Source organism: Salmo trutta, chromosome 40, assembly GCF_901001165.1.
Source record: "Salmo trutta chromosome 40, fSalTru1.1, whole genome shotgun sequence".
Taxonomy (NCBI): domain Eukaryota; kingdom Metazoa; phylum Chordata; class Actinopteri; order Salmoniformes; family Salmonidae; genus Salmo; species Salmo trutta.
This window is the reverse complement of record NC_042996.1, coordinates 23,316,949-23,338,050: the sequence shown is the minus strand read 5'-3', so window position 1 is coordinate 23,338,050 and position 21,102 is coordinate 23,316,949. Positions and strand designations below refer to the sequence as shown.

The 21,102-nt window shown below is 43.2% G+C and overlaps 1 protein-coding gene across 3 annotated transcripts in view; it reads right to left on the bottom strand.

Annotated features, from left to right (window-relative positions):
• The window catches only part of tbc1d22a (TBC1 domain family, member 22a), a 188,020-nt gene that overhangs the window by 7,902 nt on the left and 159,016 nt on the right, over positions 1–21,102 (bottom strand). The window lies entirely within an intron of this gene.

Sequence of the window (21,102 nt, the reverse complement as noted above, 5' to 3'; positions counted from 1 at the left end):
GCCTGGGGTGACAGTGACACTTGCGCAAAATGCTTTCCCTACCATTGCACTGTGTAGCTGCCTACTTTGGTTCGTCTAAGCTAGTTCTTTTCCCACTTCACACAGTTGTTTGAAATAAGATGTGTGTCTCTGTGCATACGAGTGTGTGCGTACCTGCTTGCTTATGTGTCTGTCTCACATGTTCACAACTCCACACTTCCACCAGTGCTAAAAACTGACTCACATGGAAGGGAAAAAAACTGATAACAAAAGACAGATATCATTATTAATGCCATCAATTCTGACGCTCATGTGAATATCTGACAACACACGCACACCGCAGGTTGCATACAAATTACATGTCCCAATAGTTTTGGAGCTATCTGAAGATTCGCAATAACATCTGCTAAATAGCTATATGTGACCAATAAAACGTGATTTTATTTGAAATGAGACAGAGGGAAAAAAAGTGATTTCCCCGTGTTAAGTTCATGTGATGTGCGTGTGTGTGGGTGCTTGCATGCGTGCGTGTGTGTCTGAGCTGTCAAGGCCAGCAGAACCGAATATGCATGCATAAATGTGTTCCCTCTTACCATTCTTCCATCAACTCACTTGACATGTGCCACTGGCCAAGGTTACACTATACTGTACAAACATATAGCTGAACTGAGATGGAAGGGGCGGCAGGTAGCCTAGTGGTTAGAGCATCGGACTAGTAACCGGAAGGTTGCAAGATCGAATCTCCGAGCTGACAAGGTAAAAATCTGTTGTTCTGCCCCTGAACAAGGCAGTTAACCCACTAGGCCGTCATTGAAAATAAGAATTTGCTCTTAACTGACTTGCCTAGTTAAATAAAGGTTACAAAAAATGTAATGAAACAACCATAGAATGCGATAAGCAAATTATTCGTAGACTGGATGACAGTTTTGTTTGGATCTAAATGTCTTGTTCCTACGATTTTTTTATTACCATTTGTCCCCATCCTTACGGACGGTAAATAATTGGAAATACATTATTTATTGCAATTCCCCCCTCCTGCAAATAACTAATGTGTTTCTGTTCCAGGTTTTTTTTTTCTTTTCAAAAAGGGTCTGTGGTAGGGGCGTGGCAATGGGCTCGGTCGGCCCGTTGGCGAGGCTAAATATTTGAGAACATTTTAGAGGCCCCCATCTTGGTTGTGTAGAGACAACTTTTGAATATTTAAGCCTGAGACGGTTTCTGACAATTGGTGCAGAAATTCTTTGGGTTGTGCAAACAGTTTCATCACCTATCCGGGTTGCTGGTCTCAGACGATCCTGTAGGCGAAGAAGCCTGATGTGGAGGTCCTGGGCTGGCGTGATTACACATGGTCTGCGATTGTGAGGCCGGTTGGACATACTGCCAAATTCTCAAAAATTACGTTGGAGGCAGCTTACGGTAGAGAAATTAACATTAAATTATCTGGCAACAGCTCTGGTGGACATACCTGCAGTCAGCATGTCAACTGCACGCTCCATCAAAACTTGAGACATCTGTGGCATTGTGTTGTGAGACAAAATTGCACATTTTAGAGTGGCGTTTTATTGTCTCCAGCACAAGGTGCACCTGTATTAGGACTGTTCTGTTTAATCAGCTTCTTGATATGCCAAAACCTGTCAGGTGAATGGATTATCTTGGCATCACTAACACAGATGTAAAGAAATGTATGCACATAATTTGAAATAAATAAGCTTTTTGTCTGTATGGAACATTTCTGGGATCTTTTATTTCAGCTCATGAAACATGGGACCAACACTTTCCATGTTTCATTTATATTTTTTAGCAGTATATAATTAGTGGATTCGGCTATTTCAGCCACATCCGTTGCTGACGGGTGTATAAAATCGAGAAAACAGCCATGCAATCTCCATAGAGAAAAATTGGCAGTAGAATGGCCCATAAAGTAGTGCTCAGTGACTTTCAATGTGGCACCTTTCCAACAAGTCAGTTCGTCAAATTTCATCCTTGCTAGAGCTGCCCCGGTCAACTGTAAGTGCTGTCATTCTGAAGCGGAAACGTCTAGGAGCAACAACGCCCTGCTGCGAAGTGGTAGGCCACACAAGCTCACAGAATGGGACCGCTGAAAGCTAAAGCGCGTGTCCTCAGTTGCAACACCCACTACCGTGTTCTAAACTGCCTCTGGAAGCAACATCAGCACAAGAACTGTTCGTTGGTAGCTTCATGAAATTGGTTTCCATGGCCGAGCAGCCGCATACAAGCCTAAGACCATCATGCGCAATGCCAAGTGTTGGCTGGAGTGGTGTAAAGATCTCCGCCATTGGACTCAGTGGAAATGCGTTCTCTGGAGTGATGAATCACGTTTCACCATCTGGCAGTCCGACGGAGTAATCTGAGTTTGGCGGATGCCAGGAAAACTCTACCTGCCCAAATGCATAGTGCCAACTGTAAAGTTTGGATGAGGAGGAATAATGGTCTGGGGCTGTTTTTCATGGTTCGGGCCCCTTAGTTCCAATGAAGCGAAATCTTAACGCTACAGCATATAATGACATTCTAGACGATTCTGTGCTTCCAACTTTGTGGCAACAGTTTGGGGAAGGCCCTTTCCTGTTTCAGCATGACAATGCCCCCGTGCACAAAGCAAGGTCCATACAGAAATGATTTGTCGAGATTGGAGTTGAAGAACTTGAGTGCCCTGCACAAAGCCCTGACCTCAACCCCATCGAACACCTTTTCGATGAATTGCAATGCCGACTGCGAGCCAGACCCAAATGCCAAACGTCAGTGCCCAACCTCACTAATGCTCGTGGCTGAAAGGAAGCAAGCCCCCGCAGTAATGTTCCAACATCTAGTGGAAAGCCTTCCCAGAAGAGTGGAGGCTGTTATTGCAGCACTGAGGTGAATAACTCCATATTAATGCCTATGATTTTGGAATTAGATATTCGACAAGCAGGTGTCCACATACTTTTGTAGTGTATGTGGGAGCATTTGAATGGACAAGGCCATGTTGTTTGTTGACTAGTTTAGTCAGAGGCACAGTGTTAGTTTCATTGTCATGTATCCTAGAATCGCAAGTGTGAGAAAGCTGGATATGGAGGTTGGGCACAGTGTAAAGTGCTGCATATAATGGTACATAATGGGGTATATGGACTTCCAGAGGACATTCTATAAGACAACTCATAGGTATTCAGTGTCCTACCTAACGTATAGAATAAGCCAGTAGTCAAACCCACCTCCCGGGTGACTGGCTGGTGAGAGTCCTTCATTAATGACTTAAACATTCTAATGACCAGCTGTTGGATATCATTGATATTCCGCTAATGAGCTTAATATACCTTAATTACACACATCTCACAGGCTGCTGCAGAAATCACTTCACTAACACAGGTAGAGGCACTTCAGAATTAAGGGGGGTACAATGTGTGTGTCTGTCTGATTGCGTCACATTGATAACGGCATCAAGAGAGGCCCCTCAGAAGACTCAAAAACATCTGAACAATTAACAGCCTCTCTAAAGAAGCAAAGCCAGTGGCAGAAATGCACAACGTTTAGAAAATGACGGGTCCATGTGTTAAAGCATCCTCTTTAGGAATTATAAGGCCTTTCAAGCCGACCACTTACGCAAAGTACAGTTCCATGGAATCAAGCACCCGCACAAAGGTAAACCAAACACCCATCGACTCAATTGTAACACGACAAAATACTCTCCTCACACTGAATAGGACATTCCTGGACGGTGCTCAGATTGTACTAAGTCAAATGAAAAGCCTGGTACTTCTCAAGAGGACTCTGCTGTCTTTTCTCCCCACAGAGTTAACGAGAGATCAAAGCGGATAGATGGATAGAGAGTGGACTGTGTGCGCGTAGCGTGTGTGTGTGTGTGACAGTGCTCCTTGGGGATAGTAATGGATTTACACATTATAGAAGATTTTAGCTCTGGTTTAACCGAGATTAAGGCACAAGCAGAGACACAGTCACAGACGCAAAGCCAAGTCACAGACCCAGATTTAACTGAGATGAAGGCACAAGCAGAGACACAGTCACAGATACAAAGCCAAGTCACAGACCCAGATTTAACCGAGATGAAGGCACAAGCAGAGACACAGTCACAGATACAAAGCCAAGTAAGTCACAGACCCAGATTTAACCGAGATGAAGGCACAAGCAGAGACACAGTCACAGATACAAAGCCAAGTCACAGACCCAGATTTAACCGAGATTAAGGCACAAGCAGAGACACAGTCACAGATACAAAGCCAAGTCACAGACCCAGATTTAACCGAGATGAAGGCACAAGCAGAGACACAGTCAGACGCAAAGCCAAGTCACAGACCCATTAGAGATAAATTCACAACCCTGTCTCTCCATTAAATCACCTCCTAAAATAGCTCCTGTCCGCTGCTCTCACTGCTTTCTATTTGGCTCTAAGACAATAATGACATGTATTTATTTATCCTCTCTGAAATCACTGTATTGAGGAGGCGACTATGGTTACTGAGTCCTGTCCATATCGCAGCAGGCACATAGCGAAGCGGGAGACAGAAAGAAGCAGCTTAATTATTTAGCTGTGCTTTTGGCTCACTGCGGTGGGTCTGGGCCGAGCCAGACACACAGACGCGCGCACACACACCGATAAACTGCAGGTCTCGAATGTCAGTCTGGCGGCAAGGCAGAGCGTCGCACCACAAGCCACTGTTGTGAGGAGTGATAACTACTTTTAGGAGATTTGTGAGTAAGGATGAAAAAAAAAAAAAACTATCGACTGAGCCCCTCGTCAGCGTCGCACGGCGCCCCGGTGTGGTGTTTATTGATCACAGATGGAGAACGCAGGGGCAGTCACTATCATAATGCAAAGAAGTCTCAACCCTTCTACTGTATATCACTGATGGAGAACGCAGGGGAAGTCACTATCATACTGCAAAGAAGTCTCAACCCTTCTACTGTGTACTGCACTTGCACACATCAACGCACAGACACACAAAACTAACCACCACAGACGGGTGATTGATTACGGGCGACTTTACCAACAGCTCTGTTCATCAGGGGGTCCTGGGTATTGTGGGTAACATACACGAATGGCCACACAAGTTAGCAGGAGAGAGAGACAGGCAGGGAGGGACAACGAGAGAGAAGCAGGGAGAGAGAGCGATGCAGGGGGAGAGAGAGAGAAAGAGCGATGCAGGGGGAGAGAGAGAGAGCGATGCAGGGGGAGAGAGAGAGAGCGATGCAGGGGGAGAGAGAGAGAGAGCGATGCAGGGGGAGAGAGAGAGAGAGAGAGAGAGAGCGATGCAGGGGGAGAGAGAGGAGAGAGAGAGAGCGATGCAGGGGGAGAGAGAGAGAGAGCGATGCAGGGGGAGAGAGAGAGCGATGCAGGGGGGGAGAGAGAGAGAGCGATGCAGGGGGAGAGAGAGAGAGAGCGATGCAGGGGGAGAGAGAGAGAGCGATGCAGGGGGAGAGAGAGAGCGATGCAGGGGGAGAGAGAGAGAGCGATGCAGGGGGAGAGATAGAGAGAGCGATGCAGGGGGAGAGAGAGAGAGAGAGAGAGAGAGAGCGATGCAGGGGGAGAGAGAGAGAGAGCGATGCAGGGGGAGAGAGAGGAGAGAGCGATGCAAGGGGGAGAGAGAGAGAGAGAGAGCAATGCAATGGCGCCCCCCCCTTGGGTTGTGCCGTGGCGGAGATCTTTGTGGGCTATACTCGGCCTTGTCTTAGGACGGTAAATTGGTGGTTGGAGACATCCCTCTAGTGGTGTGGGGGCTGTGCTTTGACAAAGTGGGTGGGGTTATATCCTGCCTGTTTGGCCCTGTCCGGGGGTATCATCGGATGGGGCCACAGTGTCTTCTGATCCCTCCTGTCTCAGGCTCCAGTATTTATGCTGCAGTAGTTTATGTGTCGGGGGGCTAGGGTCAGTCTGTTACATCTGGAGTATTTCTCTTGTCTAATCCAGTGTCCTGTGTGAATTTAAATATGCTCTCTCTAATTCTCTCTTTCTTTCTTTCTTTCTCTCGGAGGACCTGAGCCCTAGGACCATGCCTCAGGACTACCTGGCATGATGACTCCTTGCTGTCCCCAGTCCACCTGGCCATGCTGCTGCTCCAGTTTCAACTGTTCTGCCTGCGGCTATGGAACCCTGACCTGTTCACCGAATGTGCTTGTTGCACCCTCGACAACTACTATGATTATTATTATTTGACCACGCTGGTCATTTATGAACATTTTAACATCTTGACCATATTCTGTTATAATATCCACCCGGCACAGCCAGAAGAGGACTGGCCACCCCTCATAGCCTGGTTCCTCTCTAGGTTTCTTCCTAGGTTTTTGGCCTTTCTAGGGAATTTTCCTAGGGAGTTTTTCCTACCCACCGTGCTTCTTTCACATGCATTGCTTGCTGTTTGGGGTTTTAGGCTAGGTTTCTGTACAGCACTTTGAGATATCAGCTGATGTACGAAGGGCTATATAAATAAATTTGATTTGATTTGAGAGAGAGAGAGAGAGCGATGCAGGGGGAGAGAGAGAGAGCGATGCAGGGAGAGTGCGTATACAATTACATCCACAGTATTATCTTGTTTTTTCTTTTCTTTCCCCCCTCCCTTACTCCTTTCAGTAAATGCCTCTGTTGAGTGGATTCATACAGCCCATGTGAGAAAGTCCATTAACAGAGTGTATTAAAACCAATTTACAGGGGAGGCCCTGCCTCTAGCTCGCTCCCTTCCTCTCTCCTCCCATTTCTCTCTCGCTCCTTTTCTCTACATCTCTCTGTCTCTCTCTCTCCCTCCGTGTATGTGTGTGTGGGCACGCACGCACTACAACTACACCAAATCACTCTCGTGTGGTGATTCATCAAGCTACAAGCAGTTTAAATGAGTCTCCACTCACAGCCCAAGTTTGGACAAAATTACAAGTTTTTCTGATGAACGGCGAGGGCATTGTATTAATCAGACAGAAGTTTACACCTTCTCATCTTTCAGTGTAGAGGTCTTAATAGACTCACGGCCATAACTCACAACAGCTAGTAGCTAAATGACAAGTATCCGACGCGCTCCCCACATCAATCTCTACTCCCAAAAGAAATGGAAAATATGATCCTTTTTTTTTTTGTGTGAATTTGTACACATACTAGGCTAATAACTCGATTGGCACTTGCCGGACTTTAATACGAGATGTAATTTGGAAATGGGGGGGGGGGGGGGGGGTGAGGTTTTATTTGTTTGTAATTCTTTGCCATTGATTGAATGTAGGCTTTTGTATGTGTACAAATACACCAAAAAAAGGATCATAATTTCCATTTCTTTTGCTAGTAGAAATGAATGTGTGGAGCGCGTCGGATGCCTGTCATTTAGCTACTAGCTGTTGTGAGTTATGGCCGTGAGTCTATTAAGACCTCTACACTGAAAGATGAGAAGGTGTAAACTTCTGCCTGATTAAGATACATGTCTTTCCTGGTAGTTGTGATAGAACAGATTGGGGAGTTGGGAGTGTGACTGCCTCATATGTTGCTGCCATCACAAGCATATCCCACAATGCTTGACAATAGGATACAGAGACTGAAGAAGCACTGGCTTTTCTAAACTATCCGGAGAGAGTATATACTCAAAAGGATATACATATTGAAATACCTCTGGGATTTCGATACCATGGTCTCAGAGTACACTCAAAAGGATATACGGGAAATGAAGGTAGCATTGGCATTTCTATACCATCCAGGGTATGTACACTCAATAGGATTTACAGAGATTAATATTGCATTGACATGTCTACACCATCCAAACAGAGTAAACAGTGCCTTCAGAAAGTAGGCATACCGCTTTACTTTGTACAAATTTTGTCTTGTCAAAAGTGATTAAATAGATTTTTTTCTCACCCATCTACACACAATACCCCATAATGACAAAGTAATTACATGTTTTTAGAAATGTTTTCAAATGTACAGTGGCATAAAGTACTTAATTAAAAACACTTTAAAGTACTACTTAAGTAGTTTTTGGCAATATCTGTACTTTACAATTTATATTTTTGTTAACTTTTACTTTTACTCCAAAAGGCAATTCTGTACTTTTACTCCATACATTTTTCCTGACACTCAAAAGTACTTGTTACATTTTGAATGGCTAGCATGACAGGAAAATAGTCCAATTCACGCATGTATCAAGAGAACATCCCTGGTCATCCCTAATGCCTCTGATCTGGCGGACTCACCAAACCCAAATGCTTTGTTTGTAAATTATGTCTGTGTTGGAGTGTGCCCCTGGTTATCCATAAATAAATAAAAAACTAGAAAATGGTGCCATCTGGTTTGCTTAATACAGGGAATTTGAAATAACTTATACTTTCAATACCTAAGTATATTTTAGCAAATAGTCATTTTCTATTAAGGTATCTTTACTTTCACTCAAGTATGACAATTGGGTACTTTTTGAAATATAGAAATATCTAATTTACATAATCATTCTCAAACCTTAGTCAATACATGTTAGAATCCCCTTCGGCAGCAATTACAGTTGTGTGTCTTTCTGGGTAAGTCTCTAAGAGGTTGCACACCTGGATTGTACAATACTTGCACATTATTATTTTAATTCTTCAAGCTCTGTCAAGTTGGTTGTTGATCATTGCGAGACAGCCATTTTCAAGTCTTGCCATAGATTTTCAGGCCAATTTAAGTCAAAACTGTAACTTGGTCACTCCGGACCGTTGAATGTCGTTCTGGTAAGCAACTCCAGTGTAAATTTGGCCTTATGTTTTAGGATATTGTCCCGCTGAAAGGTGAATTTGTCTCCCAGTGTCTGTTGGAAAGCAGACTGAACCAGGTTTTCCTCTAGGATTTTGCCTGTGCTTAGCTCTATCACATTTATTTTTTAGCAACAACAACAAAATGTCATGCCTTGCCGATGACAAGCATACCCATAACATGAAGCAGCCACCACCATGTTTGAAAATATGAAGAGTGGTACTCAGCAATGTGTTCGGCTGGATTTGCACCAAACATAACACTTTTATATTCAGGACATAAATAATAAATCCTGAACTTATTGAGGTTTGCCATAACAAAGGGGTTGAACACTGATTGACTCAAGACATTGAGCTTTTCATTCATTTGTAAACATTTCTAAAAACACAATTCCACTGACATGGAGGTATTTTATGTAGGCCAGTGACACAAAATCTCTATTTAATACTTTCTGAAGGCACTGTATACACTCAAAAGTATAGGCCTACAGACATTGAAGTAGCACTGATATTTCTATAGTATAGAGTTATACACACAGTACACACTTTTCCGCCCTCTTATAATAGCTCTGAGTCAAAGCAAATGCATTCAACGTGGACATTTAATCAGCAGAAAAGCAGCTGACATTTAAAGAGTTCCACTTCCGTCTGACAGACATTTAATTGCGCTAAAGCCATCTGTGTATCTCCTTTCTCTCTCTCGGCTAGGAGTGTGTGTGTGTCTGTGTTTGCATGTGTGTGTGTGTGTGTATGCGCCCACAACTGTCTCTCAAGGAGAAACACACAATGACATTGTGATCTTCGATTTACACCAAACTAATAGCTTTGTGTGTACATCCCAGAAAGGCTGAAATTAACTTTCCAAATGACATTCCCAGCATTTATTCAATACCAGATAGTAATGAAATCACAGAGAAAAGGCACAGTGGCTGTATCGAAGCCATTGCTATTCATGCTACATGAAACATTTGGTCCTCATTTAAATTTGATGAATTCTAGGAAAGAAACACAAGCTCTCCACTCTTCAGTCCCCTTGACCTTTTGTCACTAGCTGACTGGTCCAAATGGAAAGGCACCATTGAGTATAATTTGATATGATAGCCTTGACATCATCTTTATGAATCCTCTTAATTCTTAGCAAAACATGATTGTGCACTTTATCCCTTGATACAGCTACAGGCCAGAGGGTTGAACAGCTCAAGAGTTCTAGCATAGCGCTACTGTGAGCCAGTTAGAGCCAAAGTCTTAGTCAATGTTTTTGGAGTATCTAGGGGTATGGTGGTAATGTAGAATGGCAGTGAGTGCTTCAGCCTTCTGAAACAGCACCGCAGGCACTCGGCAATTCTTCCACAGCCCTGAACAACCGTGTGTGTGTGTGTGTGTGTGTGTGAGAGAGAGGTAAAGGCAGAGTTTGTGCATGTGTGAGAGAGGGAAGAGAGAGAGAGAGGGGGAGAGAGAGGGGGGGGTTGGGAGAGAGAGAGAGGTAGAGTTGGTGTGTGCGAGAGAGAAAGAGTTGGTGTCGGTGCCAAGTAAGCTATTGAGGCAGACAGAGATGCCAGTTACAGTCGCAGCGGTTCCCAACCACCTGAGGTGGATCAGTAGAGAGAACATTTTCAGACAACGTTCAGCCTGCTAGTTTCCAGTTAGTCATTTACCTGCTTAACCAATCAAACAAGCATGAGCTCTTTCTCTTCCCTTCCCTTTCTCTTCTCATTTGTTTACTTACAAAAGTATTATTTTCTCACTGTTTCATTACACTGCCTATTAGGCGACTGGGAGGGCATCAGACACTTCCCTGAAGTATGTGTGATGCCTCCACTCACCTCACTTCAGTCTGTCGGTGGACCCACTCTCCCAAGTAGAGCCTCACCAGCCATTTGGGATGCTTTTAAGGCATACATTAGGGAATGATAATCTCAAACTCTGAAAAAGTGTAATTGGAGTTAGAAATAAAAATGAAAGGAAAAAAATCACGATCTTAGAAAAAGCCCATAGAAAATCTTTACAAGGTAAAGAAGAAAATATCATTTCTGAACTTAAGCAGGAAAATAATATTTTACTTTTGAAGAGAGCCAACTACTACAGGTTAAACTCAATTAAAACATACTATTTAATGGAAAATAAAACTGGTAAACACAGCCCTGACAAAACGAATCCACGCCAAACCAGTTATAATTTTAAAAGATGGTTTAAGTAGAAACAAATTCTTTAATTAGAAACACTATTAATAACAATTTTAAAAGCTTCAGTGAAAATCTATATAAATTTGAATTAAAAAACAGCCTTAGACTCAACAACACTTCAACAGACAAAAAAAAAAGAGTCACCCCCAAATAAATATTAGACTCATAAAACATTAGGGCGGAAAAAAGCACCAGGTATGGACTGCTTTCCCATAGAAATGTATTTTACATTATGGGACAAAATAGTGTTCCTATTTACTGAAATGACAACACACGTCACTCAATTCAGTGCTTCCGAGTTACAGTTGAAGGCGGAAGTTTACATACACCTTAGCCAAATACATCTAAACTCAGTTTTTCACAATTCCTGACATTTAATCCTAATAAAAATTCATTGTCTTAGGTCAGTTAGGATCACCACTTTATTTTAAGAATGTGAAATGTCAGAATAATAGTAGAGAGAATGATTTATTTCAGCTTTTATTTGTTTCATTACATTCCCAGTGGGTCAGAAGTTTACATACACTCAATTAGTATTTGGTAGCATTGCCTTTAAATTGTTTAACTTGGGTCAAATGTTTTGGGTAGCCTTCCACAAGCTTCCCACAATAAGTTGGGTGAATTTCAGCCCATTCCTCCTGACAGAGCTGGTGCAACTGAGTCAGGATTGTAGACCTCCTTGCTTACAAATGCTTTTTAAGTTCTGCCCACAAATTTTCTACAGGATTGAGGTCAGGGCTTTGTGATGGCCACTCCAATACCTTGACTTTGTTGTCCTTAAGCCATTTTGCCACAACTTTGGAAGTATGCTTGGGGTCATTGTCCATTTGGAAGACCTATTTGCGACCAAGCTTTAACTTCCTGACTGATGTCTTGAGATGTTGCTTCAATATATCTACATAATTTTCTTCCTCAATTTTCCTTCCGCACCGGTCCCTCCTGCAGCAAAGCACTCCCACAACATGAAGCTGCCACCCTCGTGCTTCATGGTTGGGATGGTGTTCTTCGGTTTGCAAGCATCCCCCTTTTTCCTCCAAACATAACGATGATCAGTATGGCCAAACAGTTTCTTTTGTTTCATCAGACCAGAGGACATTTCTCCAAAAAGTACAATCTTTGTCCCCATGTGCAGTTGCAAACCGTAGTCCAGCTTTTCTATGTCAGTTTTGAAGCAGTGGCTTCTTCCTTGCTGAGCGGCCTTTCAGGTTATGTCGATATAGGACTCATTTAACTGTGGATATAGATACTTTTGTACCTGTTTCCTCCAGCATCTTCACAATGTCCTTGGCTGTTGTTCTGGGATTGATTTGCACTTTTCGCGCCAAAGTACATTCATCTCTAGGAGACAGAACGCATCTCCTTCCTGAGCGGTATGACGGCTGCGTGGTCCCATGGTGTTTATACTTGCGTACTATTGTTTGTACAGATGAACGCGGTACCTTCAGGCATTTGGAAATTGCTCCCAAGGATGAACCAGACTTGTGGAGGTCTACAATTTTTTTCTGCGGTCTTGGTTGATTTCTTTTGATTTTCCTATGATGTCAAGCAAAGAGGCACTGAGTTTCAAGGTAGGCCTTGAAATACATCCACAGGTACACCTCCAATTGACTCAAATCATGTCAATTAGCCTATCAGAAGCTTCTAAAGCCATGACATCATTTCCTGGAATTTTCCAAGCTGTTTAATGGCACAGTCAACTTAGTGTATGTAAACTTCTGACCCACTGGCATTGTGATACAGTGAATTATAAGTGAAATAACGTGTCTGTAAACAACTGTTGGAAAAATTACTTGTGTCACGCACAAAGTAGATGTCCTAAGCGACTTGCCAAAACTATAGTTTGTTAACAAGACATATGTGGAGTGGTTGAAAAACGAGTTTTAATGACTCCAACCTAAGTGTATGCAAACTTCCGACTTCAACTGTACATGTATCGTACAGTTACTTCAGTTATATTTCAGTCTGCAGAATACGGACACATAAGTTGAATAAATTGTGACAATAAAATAATAATAACTCATAATCAACAGAATGACAAAATCTTACCAGACTTGTTAGATATTAATCAAACAAGGTTTATTAAAACAGACACTTACAAATACAAGAACAAGTTTCAGTATAATACAATACAATAAAAAACAAGATGTAGATTTTATTTTTAAATGGCTGTTTTCGCCAAAAAGGCTTCCGACCATCTTGAAATGCCTTTTCAAGTCAAAACTTTAGTAGCCTTCAACTTTCCAGATGAAACAATACATTTCATAAAAATGTAATACAAATATCCCAAAGAAAAAATAAACAAATAACACATTATGTGATGATATTTTTTTAGAAAAGGGGCACGAGACAGGGATGCCCTCTCCCCCCTCCTGTTTGCATTGGCAATTGAACTGCTTGCAGAAAGTGACAAACAACAAATATGTAACGATTACTTTATCCCATTACTCAACAACATGAAAGCAGATCTAATTAAATGGGACAATCTTCCCATAAATCTTAAATGTAATATAAACCTCTTTAGAATGGCATGGTTCCCAAAGTTTTTATATTTATTTTTGGCAATACCAATTACCCCATGAAGACATTATTTAAAAAAGTATACTCTGCCATAACAGACTTTATATCGGCAAATAAAACTCATAGAATAAATGGTAAAGTATTACATGTTCATAATTCTGAGGGTGGTTTTAACCTTCCAGATGTAGAATTGTATCAACTCACCACCCAAGGCTTTTACTTGCAACATATAGTTAAATGCACTAAAGAGGAACAACGGGTACATACTGAAGACGCACATGATCATCCCCAAAATCTTTTCACGTCTTTTTTCAAAGGATAGAGCTAAGAACATTAACAACTTCATAGTTAAGAAAACTATAACAATATGGAAGAAACGGATTCTACAAGAACCAATATCAATCCCTAAAAATACACCCCTATGGAACAATACTTGAAAAGCTTTTCAGAATTCACCGATGAATTGGCCCACCTGGAAAACTAAAGGCATATAAACCATAAATTACTTGGCAATAGGAAATACAATTATTGCCATGACAGAATTAAAAAAGCCATTTTGGACTGACCAAAGTATACATTTTCAAATACATGCAACTTAAAAGTTTTATTTCATGAAATCTTGATCTGAAATCTTTTGGACATAAAAGCAAATGAGGGAATTCTATTTGAGTAAGAAAAGGATACTCATACGACAGGTACTATGTACATAACATTGCAGAAAGCCTAACCAACTGAATCTCTTTGGAAAAAATGAAAAAACTATTGGAACCAAGACCTAAAAATAACTGATATTGGCACAAGATGGAGTGTTGGAACATAAACAAAATGTACGCTTAATCCAGTATAAACTAATGTACAGAAATGTTTATACAAGAGACAAAAATCACGAATTTTACAGCACAACGGCAGAGTCATGTCTAAAACTAACAGTGACTCAATGATTCATGCTTTCTGGGAGTGCTATGAAGTCCAAAGGTTACAGGCGGAGTTAGAGAGTTGGCTGTCAGAAGTTTTACAATATACTTTTACAGTAAATCCGTCTATCTGCATATTTTAAGACATGGCATATGAGGGAGCGGTGAAATACCCAATGGATTGGACTGACTGTACTTTTTCATCAATCATTTTGAAAAACATTTGCTAAAAAAACTGGAAATTAAATGACCCTCTATCGTTAAGACACTGGATGTCTCAAACACATTAAATACTGAAAGATGTGGGCTGCAGAATAGTGCAGTTTGAAGCTATACGGCATAAATTATTGCAAGCACTAGAGATGTCCAGAGGATGAGAAATGAGAAAGTGTTATTGTGAGATGGGGCAAGATGGGCGAGGTTACAGTGGGAACATGTGGGACTGAGCAAGTGTGAGGTCATTAATGTTTGTTGAAATTTGTGGATGTAAATGTTAAATTGTCCATTGTTTTTGTCTATGTATGTTTTTGTATTGTCAAAAAGTTAAATATTATAAACCAAGTGGTGTATGGCAGAAGAAAATTTGAAGAGCAACTGCAGTATAATATTAAGGGGAATTAATGATACCGCGTGAGAGGTGTGTATTATATAATGTGATATTGTAAGTGAGTTAACATGCAGGTTATCACATAGCCATACATCCTCTCTTTTTAATTAAGGCCTGCACTCATGTATGTTGTCCATTATGAGAGCACATAACTTCAACTTTTCTGCTTCATACGCTTGATTGGCTGCGGGAGCTGCAGGGACCATCTTGTGCGTGTGCGTGTACGTGCCATTGCTCGTGACTAAATGTGTGTCAGGGTAAGCGCTCCTGGGCTGTGGTGTAGAACTGTGAACAGATTACAGAACCCTGGGAGAACCATGCAACAACCCCTGCACGACAGCGTCTCAACTCCAAGCCCTTACCATTGGAGGCTAAACTCGATTTAAATCAAAACTGTTACAACGACACAGTGGAAGATTGATTCCACCTGTTACTATTTTCTTTCTCCCTCACCCCATCCATCTATCAATAGTTAAACGTGTTCTACCTGTTTCTATTTTCTTTCTCCCTCACCCCATCCATCTAACAATAGTTAAACGTGTTCTACTGCTTTCAGACTCAGGGGTATTGGTCACAAAGATCACAGATTTTTAAATGTTTTATTTCACCTTTATTTAACCAGGTAGGCTAGTTGAGAACAAGTTCTCATTTGCAACTGCGACCTGGCCAAGATAAAGCATAGCAGTTTGACACATACAACAACAGAGTTACACATGGAATAAACAAAACATACAGTCAATAATACAGTAGAAAAAAAGACAACAAAATGTCTATATACAGTGAGTGCAAATGAGGTAAGATAAGGGAGTTAAGGCAATAAATAGGCCATGGTGGTGAAGTAATTACAATATAGCAATTAAACACTGGAATGGTAGATGTGCAGAAGATGAACGTGTAAGTAGAGATACTGGGGTGCAAAGGAGCAAGATAAAAAAATAAATAAATACAGTATGGGGATGAGGTAGTTGGATGGGCTGTTTACAGATGGCCTATGTACAAGTGCAGTGATCTGTGAGCTGCTCTGACAGCTGGTGCTTAAAGCTAGTGAGGGAGATATGAGTCTCCTGCTTGAGTGATTTTTGCAGTTCGTTGCAGTCATTGGCAGCAGAGAACTGGAAGGAAAGGCAGCCAAAGAAGGAATTGGCTTTGGGGGTGAACAGTGAGATATACCTGCTGGAGTGCGTGCTACGAGTGGGTGCTGCTATGGTGACCAGTGAGCTGAGAGAAGGCGGGACTTTACCTAGCAGAGACTTGTAGATAGCCATTGGGTTTGGCGACGAGTATGAAGCGAGGGCCAGCCAACGAGAGCGTACAGGTCGCAGTGGTGGGTAGTATATTGGGCTTTGGTGACAAAACGGATGGCACTGTGATAGACTGCATCCAATTTGTTGAGTAGAGTGTTGGAGGCTATTTTATAAATGACGTCGCCGAAGTCGAGGATCGGTAGGATGGTCAGTTTTACGAGGGTATGTTTGGCAGCATGAGTGAAGGAGGCTTTGTTGCGAAATAGGAAGCCGATTCTAGATGTAATTTTGGTGTCTTTCCCCAGAGAGGAAGCCTGGACAGAGAGACAGACACACTGAGATAGAGAGGGTGACAGAGGCAGTGTGTGAGGCCTCTGTTCTGCACAGGGCTAAGCTGGGAGGAAAGGTGTGTGGGAGGTGTCAGGTGAGCCAGCCTCTCGTGTATGGCAGGACAAAGACAACTGAATAGGACAGGTAATAGACAGCAGCTACCGCTAGACTGCCTGTAGACTGCTGACTTTAGACTGGCAAATTACGCTCTAATGAACCTGTACGAGCATAGGAACTGCTGTTTAAGTAATGCCTGTATATAAGCCGTATAAAGCACAGGTTATATCCTGCAACAAAGATATTTTCACCCCTATGTTATCATTTTTGTTTTGTTGATTCAACGGAGGAGAGGAGCGTCCAGCAGCATGGTCCAAAATATTTGCAGTACATATTCTGCTGTCCCAAATGGAACGTGGCAGTTTCACCATATAAGGGTTCTAGCTTTAAGGTAAGGTCCAGGATGCAATACAAGATGGTGGGGCTAGATTCTGCCCTGATTTGTAGACCAGTTTGATCACCCTTTTCTGTGAAACCAGAGGCCAGGGGAAATGTAATCGCTAATCAGAGACTGGGAGGAAAAGGAATCTTTGGATGAATCCCAAATGGCACCCTATTCCCTATATAGCGCACAACCTTTGACCAGAGTCCTGTTGAAAAGCAGTAAAGGGAATAGGATGCCATTTTGGGCTGCAACCTTTGTGTCCGTTTCATTAGCCTGAGAAAAGGCTTCCCATTATGTGATAAACAAATAGATAATGAGGACTCATTTGCTGCATATTGGCCTCAGTACATGCCAGCGGGCTCTGACATTTGGCTGTCTGTGGCCTGTGGTGGCTCACTGCAAGGGGGCCAGGAGGGGAGAGGGGGGAAAAAGAGGAGAGCAGACGGTAGGCACAGTGGAGAGAGGAGTCACACAGACAAGTGCTCATAAACACACGCAGACATGCGTGCGCTCACACCCGCACACGGTGAACTCTTCAACTCTCCACACACACACACACAACACACACACACACACACACACACACACACACACACACACACACACACACACACACACACACACACACACACACACACACCAAGAAAACTCTTTAACTGTGTCTGCACATGCATGTGCACACACCCACACAAACAAATCCGATGCACTCTGTCACAAGCAGTGCTCTTGGGAGCTATACGAATATACTCAGAGACTCAGTGATTAGAGAGGCTGACCAGAACAAGGTCTGTGAACCACAGGAAGCTGTCATTATCCCCCCAGGCTAATGCCAAGCTAACAGCCTAACAGAGCCATGGCATCACTATGCACTGCACTCCTCTATGGGTCATTCAGTTTACTGGAGGTGCAGAAGGGATGCAATAACCCTTTAGACTCTGAGTCAATTACATTTTCTATTCCGCATTGAGTTGAATTGCATTGGAACGACCCCCCCGATCCAACCCCACAACAAGGAAGCAGTGAATTATAGATTACTGAAGCCTGTTTTTATTTAAATAATCAGTCATGTCATTTACTAGCTAAACCCTACCAGAGGGGCCTAGTGTTCACTCCATAAGTACTGAGCCTTGCTGTAGTCGAGTGAGGAGAGAGGCAGAGTGTGTGTCTCAAAAGGCACCCTATTCCATTTATAGTGCACTACTTTTGACGAGGGCCCATAGGGCTCTCGTCAAAAGTAGTCCACTATATAAGGGAAAGAGAACCATTTGAGACGCAGTCAGCGAGTGCGAGCAAGAGTAGCCTGGAGCTACCAGAAGAGTACAGTACAGTGTGAGAGGAGAGCAGAACAATGTGAGTTAGTGTGCTCTGAACTGTCACTGCATGGTAATCAAAAGACCCAGACGAAAGGTCACTGCTGAGAGAGACAGACTGTTTGTGGGAGTAATGGAGCAGGCTCTGAGGCCTGGCCAATCTGTGGAGATGGTGCCAAGGCCTGGAGTTGGGCTGGAGTCAGGGTGGGTGGGCTGCTGGTGGGGACCAGCCCTACTGTGGGGTGGATTTACTGGGGATATCAACTAGAGTCCGAGGTCGGTTTGATGGAGGCTAAGGTCAAAGTCAAAGCCACTTAATAGGGGCAAAGCCAAAGACTAGGGTGGGTTAGCTAGCTGGGAGCCAAAGACCCAGTCTTGGAAGTAAGTTTGAAGGGAAGAAGCCCAGAGGTAGGTTAGTTTTTCTGGGGACCAAAGCCCTATTACTGGGGTGGGCTTGCTTGAGGCAGGTTGGCCTGAACAGCAGGCCTTGGCCTGGGATGATGGAAGTAGGCAAGGTCTGCGTCTGTCCGTCTTGTGACTACTGTCCAACTCTGGTCTCTGGTCCTCCCCTGCCTGGCTGATACATAATGGACCTGAGACTGGCTCTAGTCTACTGTCAAGTTCTGGTCCTCTGCTGCCTGGCTGCCTAATTAGGTCAAACTTATTACCAGCCCTTCTGCCAAGAATAGGCCTGGCCGTCAGGACATCAGTGGTCAGTACAGAGGAGGGGACTGGCTAGCTAGGGCTGCAGATGGTCAAAGCACAGTCAGAGCAGGAGGCGCAGAACACTGACAGGGAGAATGTCAGCCACACACACACGCACATACAGAAACAGACTCGCACACACACAGACTCACACCCTCGCGCACAGTCTCGCGCGCACAGACAGCGGCATTAACCCAAGTCTCATTTTGTGACACGGTCGCCATGGTGACTCATTGTATAGCCAATCCACACCTTTAGATTGAACACTCATTTCAGTTCTCATAATCACACTTCGCTCTTCTATGCCCTTCTCTCTCTCTCTCTGCAGGGTATCATCACACTTATCCCCAGAGGGAAATGCCAAACCTCCATCCAATTTCAAGTAGAACCATACTGTAGGCAATTAAGTAAGAAGAAACGTGAACATGGCCCTCAGCACTATAGTCAAAAAGGTATAAATGCTATGAGGTTTCACAGCGGGTGTAAGGTAGCCGTATAAATCAGTGGTGACGGTGGAACATATAGTGCCTTCGGAAAGTATTCAGACCCCTTGACTTATCCCATATTTTGTTACGTTACAGGCTTATTCTAAAATGGATTAACTAAACAAAAATCCTCAGCAATCTACACACAATACCCCATAATGACAAAGCGAAAACAGGTTTTCATAAATCTTGGCAAACGTATTACAAATTCAATGGTAAATTCAATTGATTGGACATGATTCGGAAAGGCAAAGTTCCCATGTCAGAGGAAAAACCAAGCCATGAGGTCGAAGGAATTGTCTTAGAGATTCGAGACAGGATAGTGTTGAGGCACAGATCTGGGGAAGGGTACCAAAACATTTCTGCAGCATTGAAGGTCACCAAGAACCACAGTGGTGTCCATCATTGTTAAATGGAAGAAGTTTGGAACCACCAAAACTCTTCCTAGAGCTGGCCGCCCGGCCAAACTGAGCAGTCGGGGGAGAAGGGCCTTGGTCAGGGAGGTGACCAAGAACCCGATGGTCACTCTGACAGAGCTCTAGAGTTCCTCTGTGAAAATGGGAGAACCTTCTAAAAGGACGACCATATCTGCAGCACTCCAACAATCAAGCCTTTACGGTAGAGTGCCCAGACGGAAGCCACTCCTCAGAAAAAGGCACATGACAACCCACTTGGAGTTTTCCAAAAGGAACCTAAATAGTCTCAGAATTTGAGAAACAAGATTCTCTGGTCTGATGAACAGCCAAGACAACGCAGGGCTTCTTGACTAGTCTGTGAATGTCCTTGAGTGGCCCAGCCAGAGCCCAAACTTGAACCTCATCGAACATCTCTGGAGAGACCTGTGTGCAGCAACGCTCCCCATCCAACATGACAGAACTTGAGAGTATCTGCCGAGAAGAATGGGTGAATCTCCCCAAATACAGGTGTTCCAAGCTTGTAGCGTCATACCCAAGAAGACTCGATGCTGTAATCGCTGCCAAAGGTGCTTCAACAAAGTACTGAGTAAAGGGTCTGAATACTTAGGTAAATGTGATATCAGTTTTTCATTTTTTATAAATGAGAAAAATTGAAAACATTTTTTTTTGCTTTGTCATTGTGGGGTATTGTGTGTAGATTGATGAGGAAATCCATTTCAGAATAAGGCTGTAAAGTAACAAAATGTGGAAAAGGTCAAGGGTCTGAATACTTTCCAAATGCACTGTTCAGCAAAAGAGAGCAAGATGGACGGAGGGAAAAAGAGGTAGAGAGCGCAAAAGGGAGAGAAAAAGGACAAAGAAAGAAGGGAGAGGAACACTGGAGGTCTAAAGGAGGGAGAAGGAGTGATGAAATAAAGATAGAGAAAAAGAGAGCCCCCCTCTCTCTCCCAGGGGAGGACGAAAAGAGGATAGATGGATGCGAGTGTTAGTGCCTCTGGCGCGTCGGTGGCAGTCTGCATGCCAAGCTGTGTGTGTGTGTGGTGCAGCGGTGCAGCAGGGATAATACTAAATCAGTGGTCACTGTAAACACTATAAATCAACTGCGACACACGGACACACACACAGGCGCATGCTCACACGTGCACACACACACACACACACACTGAGCCCCTTGTGACATACACCACTGAACCTCTGCATATTCAACCACACACCAGTTTCAATTCAATCTGCACAGAGAGGGAAGAAGGAAGAGAGGGAGGGAAAACGA